General features: G+C 42.2%; 1 protein-coding gene across 1 annotated transcript in view; it reads right to left on the reverse strand.

Annotated features, from left to right (window-relative positions):
• Nucleotides 1–12,443, reverse strand: part of TENM4 (teneurin transmembrane protein 4) — a 2,219,108-nt gene that overhangs the window by 1,903,161 nt on the left and 303,504 nt on the right. The window contains exon 2 of the mRNA XM_074955672.1: nucleotides 9,003–9,053. The gene's annotated coding sequence lies outside the window, so the exon portion shown is untranslated. The remainder of the gene's footprint in view (nucleotides 1–9,002; nucleotides 9,054–12,443) is intronic.

Genomic DNA, 12,443 nt, shown 5'->3' on the forward strand with positions numbered 1-12,443 from the left:
AGGAGTGGCCTTTCCAAAAAGCAATCATTTAAGGTATCAAAAATTTTCTCTCTCTAAACCTTCTCCCTTTGTGACATGTAACCAGTTTATAGGTGGACAGTTGAAGACCGGGAGGATACTGTTTTTATTAGATTTAGTTGCCTCCTTGATCTCCTTCAGAAGTGTGCACAATATATTTTTTCTTGATTAGGAGGCTGGTAGTATCACCTTGCTAGTATATTTGTTTTCTTATGAGTTGGCATTTTCCATTCAGATTCTACACTATGTTCTTCTCCACGCAGAAATTTTCTCTCACTATAGTCTATGAAGAATCTTTTAGTGCTACACTCTGACCTCTCTGCAATCTAATCTGTACTTCCTTTATAGTTTACAGTCAGGCATTACAACATCCCATTGATTTGTCATGGTTCAGTAATATCTACTATGTCAAGGTCCTCCTCCATTGCCAGGCATTCTACTGATACGGCTGCCGCCTGTGCAGCCTTTTCCTTTTGATGAGCTCCCACACAATAACGTTGTGACATCATTTAAAGTTATTGTTTTAAGCGAAGAGAGCGAATTGTGATCAATGAAACAATGCTTTTATCTTCATCATCAATCCCTTCTCTGCAGCTTTTCAGCCTCCAAGTAACACTCTGGAGAAAATGGAATGGAATAAGTTCACCATGTATTAAAATGCTGGAGAACGTGGAGTAAGGCCACCTTCTGTTCACTGATGTTTAACCACTAACACTGTAATATCAGTGAGAGGAAGGATGGCACTGGACATTGGCCTGGGACTCAGGAGATTAGAGTTTAGTTTTCCGTTGTGCCAAAGATTTCCTGAATGATGTTAGGTAAATCATTCGATCTCTCTGTGCCCTGGTTCCCTATCTGTAAAGCGGCTCTTAAAATGCAACATGTAACCACCAATGCAAGTTTTGTCATCACCTATCTAATATTTATGGAAATGTTCTTGATTAAATCCAGTAGAATTGGTGACTTCAGATGACCTTCATGGCTCCAAATTGGAGACATCATACTCAATACCATGACTTCATGAAGGAAATTATTGCAATTTGACAAATTCTTATATATATATAAACCCATTGAATGGTTGAACTCAGATTAAGATATGACTGATGACTATTAAGACAAATGTTTAAACATCAAGTTTAAACTTCCTTTTCATGTTTTTGAAGTCTTGCATAACTCTGCCATTCGCCACATCACATCTTGTCACATTTCCCTCACCTACCCCTTTCACTCTTACTCATCATGAATGGTTCAATGACCCATTATCCTGCTTCTCCCACTAACCATCTGTGTACCTTTTTCCAAGGGGCCCGCTTCACCTGGAATCCCCTCTCTGGTCAGGTTCACCTAGTTACTGTCCTTCCCTTATTCATATACTTCCTTTGCTCAGGGCAGATTGTAAAATTAAGGTTTAGCCCTGTTCTAGACTAGGATAGCTAATGTAACTCATATGCTTTAATAACAGCTATAAAGCTAGTGACTACTGCCAAAGGTTATATTGGAATGCAGTCTCTTCTTTTGCTTTTTAAAATAGGCATGAAAGAAGTTAAGTAGAAAATTGCAGGAAAAACTGTCTTGAGGGTCTATCACTTCATATTAGCATTGTTTTTCCATAATTTAGCAGTATCAAACCAGATTAGGAATTATTTTCACAAATACTGCATGAGCCACTCTACAATTACTGTAAAACACGAGCATCACAAGTCTTGGTGCCTTAAGCAAGAAACCGTCATGCTGTGTCATTATGCCTTCTCATAAATTATACTCATTAAGGGTAGGTGAATAATGGTGGGTAGCAGTAGAGCCAAAGCACTCAGATGATTTTAAGTCTTATTCAGATAATTACTGGGAAATGCTAAAATTTGTCTCCTGTATTTATTCCTGCTGGACACCCAAAGTCATAATAGATCAAATTAACAGTATTTTAAAGTTTTTAGAAGTTCTTAACTCGAGAGCTCTGATTTGCAAATCTTTCCTCTTGGGACTAGCTCTAGTATACTAGAAGAAGTCATGTGAAACCCAGTCAATTGATGACAGACTTGCAAAATGTAGCAGGCAATGTGAGAGGTAGCATGGTCCAGTGAATATGGCATTGGGCTGGGACTCAGGATATCTTTCTGTTCCTGGCTCTAGCATTGACCTTGTGGGAACATTGGGCAAGTCACTTTACTGCTCTGTGCTTCTGTTCCTCCTCACTTCTTGTTCTTCTTGTCTATTCCCATTGTAAAATTCTTTGGGGAAATGACTCTCTCACTAAGTGTTTGTACAATGGGGCCCAATCTCAGTTGGAACCGCTAAGTGCTACTGCAATACAAATAATTATTAATAGGGCCCTACCAAATTCATGGTCCATTTTTGTAAATTTCACGGCCACAGCATTTTTAAAAACTTGAATTTCATGGTTTCAGATAAGTAAATCTTAAATTTAATGGCGTTGTAACAAACATGAATATGTATTTAAAAATGGCAAAACATAAACATGTAAAGCCCTTAAGGCCTTTAGAAGGGGGTCACAAGGCTATTACAGGGGGGTCACGGTATTGCCACCCTTACTTCTGCACTGCCTTCAGAGCTGGGAGGCCAGAGAGCAGCGGCTGCTGGCCAGGTGCCCAGCTCTGAAAGCAACACTACTTCCAGCAGCAGCACAGAAGTAAGGGTGGCAATATTGTGCCCCCCCCAATAGCCTTGTGACCCCCTTTTGGGTCAGGACACCCAATTTGAGAAAAGCTGTATACTTTTGTATACTTTTACCCTATAGTATAGGGTACTTTTACAGTATAGGGTAAAAGTACACAAAATACCAGATTTCATGGGGGAGACCAGATTTCATGGTCCGTAACATGTTTTTCACAGCCGTGAATTTGGTAGGGCCCAAATTATTAATAGTATTTATCTCTACTTTATCATTTCAGAGCCAACATCTGAAATGGTGGTATGATTTCCAGGAATTAAACATTTCTCTCTTCTATAGAGTCATGTCTTATGATAGAATTCCAGGCAATGGAGATCAGTTAAACGACCTACAACAGGGCAGATTGGAGAGATATGTTGGAAGGATTTTTGAACTATACTACAGAGAATAAAGAAATGCAACATGTTTGTCCAAAGCAGCCAAAGTTCTGTGTGTCATAGTTCTAATATTTTCTTCCCATGTAATGTTAGTTTCTCATCTCACATTAAATACATATCTCAAACATCTGGGAAATACTGGCTGCTTTCCCATGAAAGTAACTGCTCCTTTTAGCATAAATACAGTGAATTATTCAATTAATCAGCATTGCTTGACAGAGGCTAACCCATTTCAAACAAATTACTGCCAACTATCCATTTTTTAAAATTACTCAATTAATTAACAGTAATAGTAATAATAATAATAATTGAAAACAGAACTTTCTCTGGGTATGACAAGTGCCCTATTGTGCTAGGCATTGCACATATTAAGGGACATGGTCTCTTCCCCAGAGACAGTACAGTCTAGAGAGACAAGATAGACACAGGGTGTGGGAAAAGAAGTATTACCTCCATATTACAGAAGGGGTACTGGGGTATAGAAAGACCAAGGACTTGTCTAAAATAGAAAGTTTTGCCACTGTAACTGCACTGGTGTAACTGAAGTGGCAACCTCCACTCATAGAATCATAGATAATCTAGTCCAACCCCCTGCTCAAAGCAGGACCAACTCCAAACAATTCATCCCAGTCAAGGCTTTGTCAAGCTGGGCCTTAAAACCTCTAAGGATGGAGATTCCATCACTTTCATAGGTAACCCATTCCAGTGCTTCAGCACTCTCCTAGTGAAATAGTTTTTCCTAATATCCAACCTAGACCTTCCCCACTGCAACTTGAGATCATTGCTCCTTGTTCTGTCATCTGCCACCTCTGAGAACAGCCAAGCTCCATCCTCTTTGGAACCCCACTTCAGGTAGTTGAAGGCTGCTATCACATCCCCCCTCACTCTTCTCTTCTGCAGACTAAATAAGCCCAGTTCCCTCAATCTCTCCTCATAAGTCATGTGCCCCAACCCCCTAATCATTTTTGTTGTCCTCTGCGAGACTCTCTCCAATTTGTCCACATCCTTTCTGTAGTGGATGACCCAAAACTGGGCACAATACTCCAGATGTGGCCTCACCAGTGCCGAATAGAGGGGAATAATCACTTCCCTCGATCTGCTGGCAATGCTCCTACTAATGCAGCCCAATATACCATTAGCCTTCTTGGCAACAAGGGCAAAATGTTGACTCATATCCAGCTTCTCATCCACTGTAATCCTCATGTCCTTTTCTGCAGAATTGCTGCTTAGCTAGTCGGTACTCAGCCTGTAGCAGTACATGGATTCTTCCATCCTAACTGCAGGACTCTGCACATGTCCTTGTTGAAACTCATCAGATTTCTTTTGGCCTAATCCTTCAATTTGTTTAGGTCACTCTGGACCCTATCCCTACCCTCCATCATATCTACCTCTCCCCCAGCTTAGTGTCATCCACAAATTTGCTGAGGATGTAATTTATGCCATCTTCCAGATCATTAATGAAGATGTTGAACAAAGCCAGCCCCAGGACCAACCCCCTGGGCACTCCACTTGATACCGGCTGCCAACTAGACATCGAGCTGTTGATCACTACCCGTTGAGCCCGACGATCTAGCCAGCTTTCTATCCACCTTATAGTCCATTTATCCAATCCATACCACTTTAGCTTGCTGGCAAGAATACTGTGGGAGACAGTATCAAAAGCTTTGCTAAAGTCAAGATATACCTCTGTGGAGATAGAGGTGGTTAGGGACTATTTAGAAAAGCTGGACGTGCACAAGTCCATGGGGCCGGACGAGTTGCATCCGAGAGTGCTGAAGGAATTGGCGGCTGTGATTGCAGAGCCCTTGGCCATTATCTTTGAAAACTCGTGGCAAACGGGGGAAGTCCCGGATGACTGGAAAAAGGCTAATGTGGTGCCAATCTTTAAAAAAGGGAAGAAGGAGGATCCTGGGAACTACAGGCCAGTCAGCCTTACCTCAGTCCCTGGAAAAATCATGGAGCAGGTCCTCAAAGAATCAATCCTGAAGCACTTACATGAGAGGACAGTGATCAGGAACAGTCAGCATGGATTCACCAAGGGAAGGTCATGCCTGACTAATCTAATCGCCTTTTATGATGAGATTACTGGTTCTGTGGATGAAGGGAAAGCAGTGGATGTATTGTTTCTTGACTTTAGCAAAGCTTTTGACACGGTCTCCCACAGTATTCTTGTCAGCAAGTTAAGGAAGTATGGGCTGGATGAATGCACTATAAGGTGGGTAGAAAGCTGGCTAGATTGTCGGGCTCAACGGGTAGTGATCAATGGCTCCATGTCTAGTTGGCAGCCGGTGTCAAGTGGAGTGCCCCAGGGGTCGGTCCTGGGGCCGGTTTTGTTCAATATCTTCATAAATGATCTGGAGGATGGTGTGGATTGCACTCTCAGCAAATTTGCGGATGATACTAAACTGGGAGGAGTGGTAGATACGCTGGAGGGGAGGGATAGGATACAGAAGGACCTAGACAAATTGGAGGATTGGGCCAAAAGAAATCTGATGAGGTTCAATAAGGATGGAAGAATCCAATGCACCGCTACAGACTAGGGACCGAATGGCTAGGCAGCAGTTCTGCGGAAAAGGACCTAGGGGTGACAGTGGACGAGAAGCTGGATATGAGTCAGCAGTGTGCCCTTGTTGCCAAGAAGGCCAATGGCATTTTGGGATGTATAAGTAGGGGCATAGCGAGCAGATCGAGGGACGTGATCGTTCCCCTCTATTCGACACTGGTGAGGCCTCATCTGGAGTACTGTGTCCAGTTTTGGGCCCCACACTACAAGAAGGATGTGGATAAATTGGAGAGAGTCCAGCGAAGGGCAACAAAAATGATTAGGGGTCTAGAGCACATGACTTATGAGGAGAGGCTGAGGGAGCTGGGATTGTTTAGTCTGCAGAAGAGAAGAATGAGGGGGGATTTGATAGCTGCTTTCAACTACCTGAAAGGGGGTTCCAAAGAGGATGGCTCTAGACTGTTCTCAATGGTAGCAGATGACAGAACGAGGAGTAATGGTCTCAAGTTGCAATGGGGGAGGTTTAGATTGGATATTAGGAAAAACTTTTTCACTAAGAGGGTGGTGAAACACTGGAATGCGTTACCTAGGGAGGTGGTAGAATCTCCTTCCTTAGAGGTTTTTAAGGTCAGGCTTGACAAAGCCCTGGCTGGGATGATTTAACTGGGAATTGGTCCTGCTTCGAGCAGGGGGTTGGACTAGATGACCTTCTGGGGTCCCTTCCAACCCTGATATTCTATGATTCTATGATTCTATGATTCTATGATATCACGTCCAGCACTTTCCCCATATTCACAAAGCCAGTTATCTCATCATAGAAGACAATCAGGTTGGTCAGGTATGACTTGCCCTTGGTGAATCCATGTTGACTGTTCCTGATCACCTTCCTCTCCTCCAAGTGCTTCAAAATGGATTCCTTGAAGACCTGCTCCATGATTTTTCTGGGGATTGTGGTGAGGCTCCACAGTGTGGATGTGGACACAGTGGTATATAAGTATTTATACCGATATAGCTTATTCCAGTTAAAGCAGTGAAATAAGCTGTACTGGTATAAAGCATCTTTATAATGGTACAACCACACCAGGGCTTATAAATGGCACAACTACTGGTAAAAAATAGTATTTGATCCTAATTGACAAAGTTTACTTTCCTAGCATAGTCCAAGCTTAAGTGACAGCTAAGTGCTCAACATCACACAGGAGATCTGTGTCAGAGATGGGAATAGAAATCAGCCCTGCTGAACCTTGGTCTATCCCCTTAGCCATGAGACCATCCCTCCCACCCTGCAACCCTGCATTTGTACTGCCTATTTAGAGAATAAATTCAGCAGCACCTGCATGCTCTTCTTCAGTTTGCTCTAATTTATTTTGGCTAAGGCCCAGGGCTTCAAGCCATCTCTGCTCACCTCACCTGGTCCTGAACTGAGCACAGCTCACAGGCTCTTAGCCCCAGTGCCCTTGTATGAATATCGTGCTTCTAAAGGATCCTCCCCACTGTTGCCACCTCTTGGTTTACTTAAAGCCTTTTGTTTGTCCAGATGTTTTGTACAATCAGCAACTGTATGACCTGCCCAAGTCACGAATTGTGACACTGAAACTCAACTTACTGTCTACAACTGCCTCTTTAGGAGTCCGCTGACCTGCAAATGCCACAGCCGAACACGTTCTCCCTTTCCCTGCATACATTAGCTCTGAAGGATATGAAAGAATTCTGTAGAAATGTACAACCATATCAGAATAGTTGAAACTTTGTGATTTTAATGCTTTCCTTTTTTGGGAAAAAGAATGAATAAAGCATTTAAAAATGCATGGTAAGGATCCATTCTCATTACCATTGAGTGGTTTGAAATAAACTTAATTGAGTCTTAGTATAACTTTAAGATTGTCATATTTTCTTTTACAGATGCTGAACTTAATAAGAAAAAAAGGGTTAAAACCAATATCTCAGCAAAGGAGGAGTTCTGTGTGTGTTTGTGTTTTAATAATGCCACCTGTGTTCCTTTCCTCTTCATTTCACTTTTTTTAAAGTGCATAATTTTTATTCTTTTGATTTGGTTGACTGTCTTTCCCAAATCATTTTACAAGAAAAAGTTCTTTGAGAAGACAAACAAAATGGTAGAACGTTCAAATAAAAACACTTTCCCATGAAGGCAAAGCTTTATCTGCCTAAATTGTTGCATCTGTTTTGGTCACTCTGCTATTTATAGCCTATAAAAAAAGTCTTTGGGCTTATATATCTCTAAAAAGTCATTTTATTGCATAGTATGCAAATATATTGTCAATCATCAATAGATACCATTCTTCTGCTTCCTCCTTGTATGGCATGTTAAATATTTTAGAATTAAGACTTTGTTATACTTACGTTACAGGATATGATTTTTTTCAACCCTTAATGTTATTGACATAATGGCAGCTTAAATTATTGCAATTCTTTATACCCAAACATGTAAGAATAAACATAAACATCAGCTTTGTTTATTAAACCCGGAACACATCTTAGCAAATACCTTAACAGCTTCTTGATTGAATTATTAATTATTTAGGCTTGCAGCTGACATCATTATTCATCTACAGTAATGAGAGAGATTGAGTTTGTTGGTGGCACACACTGTACTAGTCGATAACACTAAAGCCTATAAAAATTAAAAATAATGGCTAAATGGTCAAATCCCCCCAGTGCTCAAGTAGATACCTCCCACTGTAGGTAATGGAAATTTGTAAGTTATAAATATAATTGCAATATGATTTATAAATAGATTCAATATTGTCAAATATTAATAACACCCTGGAACCTTCACTTGTACAACTTTATAAGGGCACAATCCAATTTCCACTGAAATCAACAGGAGCCTTTTCATTGACTTGGATGCTGTACTTCTCAACAAAGTCTTTCAAAATCATGGTTTGGAAAATTTACATATCCGAGATGTGTGGTACAAATTACAGCGGTGACACTATCAATAACGTAAACAAAGATGGAGCTATTTTTTATGGATTGCCAGGTTGAGACCTATGGTGTGAGATAATTTTCACTGGACACGCAACGTTTCCTACAGAGTTCAAAAAGGGAGGTTGAATTTCATGCCAATGGCATCATTTGAATTTCAAGGGTGACAGGCAACCAGCATCACTGTGAGAAGCTACAAATCATTCTAATTTCTAGAAGGCTCAGTGCTACATTCAACTGGCCTGTAAGTCACCTAGTAATGATGCAAAGGAAGAGGAGTGGGTATTAAGATGTATGCCACATTAGTCGATTATATAGGAAAATTCACAAAAGTATGCATTTCCTTTAACAAAATTGAGCGTTATGCTTAAGGCAATATTAAAAGAATCAGCTGCTGCCAAATGAGAACAAATTATTTAACATAATGTGCCAAAAATAAAATATACAAATTTAATCAAATATTACTTACCAGTGTGTCATTTATATTTTAACGTCAGTTTTCCTTGCCAGTTATTGAAGCCTGAGGAGAGAAGAGGAATAAAAAAAATGCTTGCTGAGTTTTTTTCCATATTATACTGTAATAACTGAAACATAACTATATGGGCCAGATCCCTCAACTGGTGTAAGTCAGTGTAGCTCCACTGACTTTTATGGAACAAACACTGATTTACACCAGCAGAAGATTTGACCGTATGTTTTTAATGTGAATAGTAATATTTTTGCGCTTCTATAGCACCTTCCATATTGCAATCACAAAGCCATTAATTATACATTATAAACATACATTAATTACACTAGATAAATCTTCTAGACCCCTGTGAAGTGTGGAATCTATATTACAGATGTGAGGACTAAAGCACTGAGGTTGAGCAATTTGCTCATGATTGTAGTGTGAGTCAATAATAGTGCTGAGATATAACCCAAGAGTCCTGACTTCAGTCCCCTGATTTATTGAAGTGAACCTAGGTCCTGTCCAGCCCCCACTAACTTCAACAACACTCCCACTGACTTCAGTAGGAATTGAATTTGACCCTACACCTACCACCAACCTGAAACTCATTGATATTCAAAGAGATTAATTGAGCAGGTTGGGATTTTCCTTCCATTAGCTACAATGTAGAACATGGCATGTAGCATTATCATTAAAAAATATCACCCATAAGAATGTAAAAATGGCCCTACTGGGTCAGACCAAGGGTCCATCTAGCCCAGTATCCTGTCTCCCGACAGTGGCCAGTGCCAGGTGCCCCAGAGGGAATGAACAGAACAGGTAATCATCAAGTGATCCCTCCCCTGTCGCTCATTCCCAGCTTCTGGCAGACAGAGGCTAGGGACACCATTCCTGCCCATCCTGGCTAATAGCTATTGATGGACCTATCTTCCATGAAGTTATCTAATTCTTTTTTGAACCCTGTTATGGCCTTGGCCTTCACAACATCCTCTGGCAAGGAGTTCCACAGGTGGACTGTGAGTTGTGTGAAAAAATACTTCCTTTTATTTGTTTTAAGCCTGCTGCCTATTAATTTCATTTGGTGACCCCTAGTGCTACTCTGAAATCTAGTTCTTGTGTTATGAGAAGGAGTAAACAACACTTCCTTATCTACTTTCTCTATACCAGTCATGATTTTATAGACCTCAATTATATCTCCCCTTAGCCATCTCAGTCTTATTAATCTCTCCTCATAGGGCAGCTGTTCCATACCCCTAATAATTTTTGTTGCCCTTTTCTGAACCTTTTCCAATTCCAGTGTATCTTTTTGGGGATGGGAAGACCACATCTGCACAAAGATTCAAGATGTCGGCATATCATGGATTTATATAGAGGCAACATGATATTTTCTGTCCTATTATCTATCCCTTTCTTAATCATTCCCAGCATTCTGTTCACTTTTTTGACTGCCGCTGCACATTGAGTGGATGTTTTCAGAGAACTATCCACAATGACTCCGAGATCTCTCTCTTGACTGGTAACAGCTAATTTAGACCCCATCATGTTATATGTATAGTTGGGATTATATTTATATATATAGTTGGGATTGTTTTTATTTATTTATTTTTATATGTATAGTTGGGGTTATAAATTACTGTCGTAGAAAGAGACAGCCTGAGACATGAGGCCTGGTCTATGGTTTAAGGCCTGAACTGAAGTAGTCAGGCCCTGCTGATATAAAGACAAGTTAGCAAAAGTCAGGCCATAAACAGAAGTCAGGCCCTGCTACAAAACCTGCCCACTTGCAAGTTCACAGAACCTGGTAAGAACAGTGCGGGTGTTGCAAAAACACAAGCACTCCTAGGCACACATTCCAGAAGGGTGGTATCAGAACATCCCCTTTCAAGGTTATGGTGTAAACACACTCCCTAAAGATGATACAAGGACACACTGACCCCCTCTTAAAGATTAGGTAAGATGAAGCGTGATAGATAGAGATGTTTTGATCAAACCAACATGTACAAGGTAAAGGGTGGTAACTAACCATGTCAGATGGGCAATAGATAACTTGTTTGTGTCAGTGTATAAAGAGGGGTCTCAGAGGGGATGTCTTTGTCCAGCTGAGTGGGGAATGGAAAGTCCCACCATTCACTGAGCCTAGTCCATTGTCATGGGTATACATATCTTAGTGTCCCAGAAGCTATTACTGGGCTTCGTCGATAATAAACCTGGACGAGTGTCTTCAGTATGGAACCGAGTCTGTGGTCTTTTTGGGCAGTTTGATCGAGGTCTGCTATATCAGCTATCTGCACAGAGGTAGGACAGCATAGACCAAGAATACAAACACACAGCCAACAACGGAGTACAGTTACCACTTCCAGTCCCCAGTTGTTTCCATGTTTGTATGTGCAGCTGGAAACAGGGGATTTGAATAGAAGTGCTCCGGCAACCTTCACTATAACTGTCCACTCAGGAATCAGTATACTAACTACTGAAATGCTGACCCCTCTGCGATGCAACACAGCAGCACTGTGAAATGATTTAGAGCAGGGGTGGGCAAACCTTTTGGCCTGAGGGCCACATTGGGGTTCCGAAACTATATGGAGGGCCAGGTAGGGAAGGTTGTGCCTTCCCAAACAGCCTGACCCCGCCCCCTATCTGCCCCCTCCCACTTCCTGCTCCTGACTGCCCCCCTTAGAATCTCTGACCCATCCAACCTCCCCTGCTCCTTGTCCCCTGACCGCCCCGTCCCGGGACCCCCCCACCTCTAACTGCCCCCGCTGGGACCCCCATGCCTATCCAACCACCCCCTGCTCCCTGTCCCCTGACTGCCCCCTGGGACTCCCTGCCCCTTATCCAACCCCCCATGACCCGCCCCCTTACCATGCTGCTCAGAGCACCAGGACTGGCAGCTGTGCCGCCTGGCTGAAGTGAGCCATGCCGCCTCACAGTCTAGAGCACCGGGGCAGGCCGGCAGCTCTTGCAGCAACGCTGCCCAGCAGGAGCTCGCAGCCCCACTGCCCAGAGCACTGGCGGCATGGCGAGCTGAGGCTGTGGGAGGGGAGACAGCGGGGGAGGGGCCAGGGGCTAGCCTTCCCGGCCGGGAGCTTAAACACTGGGCAGGACGGACCTGCGGGCCACAGTTTGCCCACCTCTGGTTTAGAGAGAAATTCCCACTGATTTAAAGATATGGGCCCTAGGATTGGAGGTGAAAAACACTATCTAACAGAAGCTGCAGGGGAAATTCCCTGTAAGCAGGAAGAACGTATTTAAAAAGTGCAATGGTATGTTTAATGGTCACAACAAGTAGGGCATAATGTTTATGTCTTACCTGAATTATGGTACCTTTCGTCACACAGTCGCTCTACGATAGAATCATCATAGAATCACAGAATATCAGGGTTGGAAGGGACCTCAGGAGGTCATCTAGTCCAACCCCCTGCTCAAAGCAGGACCAATCCCCAACTAAATCATCCCAGC

The sequence above is a fragment of the Natator depressus genome, chromosome 1, assembly GCF_965152275.1.
Source record: "Natator depressus isolate rNatDep1 chromosome 1, rNatDep2.hap1, whole genome shotgun sequence".
NCBI classification, from domain to species: domain Eukaryota; kingdom Metazoa; phylum Chordata; order Testudines; family Cheloniidae; genus Natator; species Natator depressus.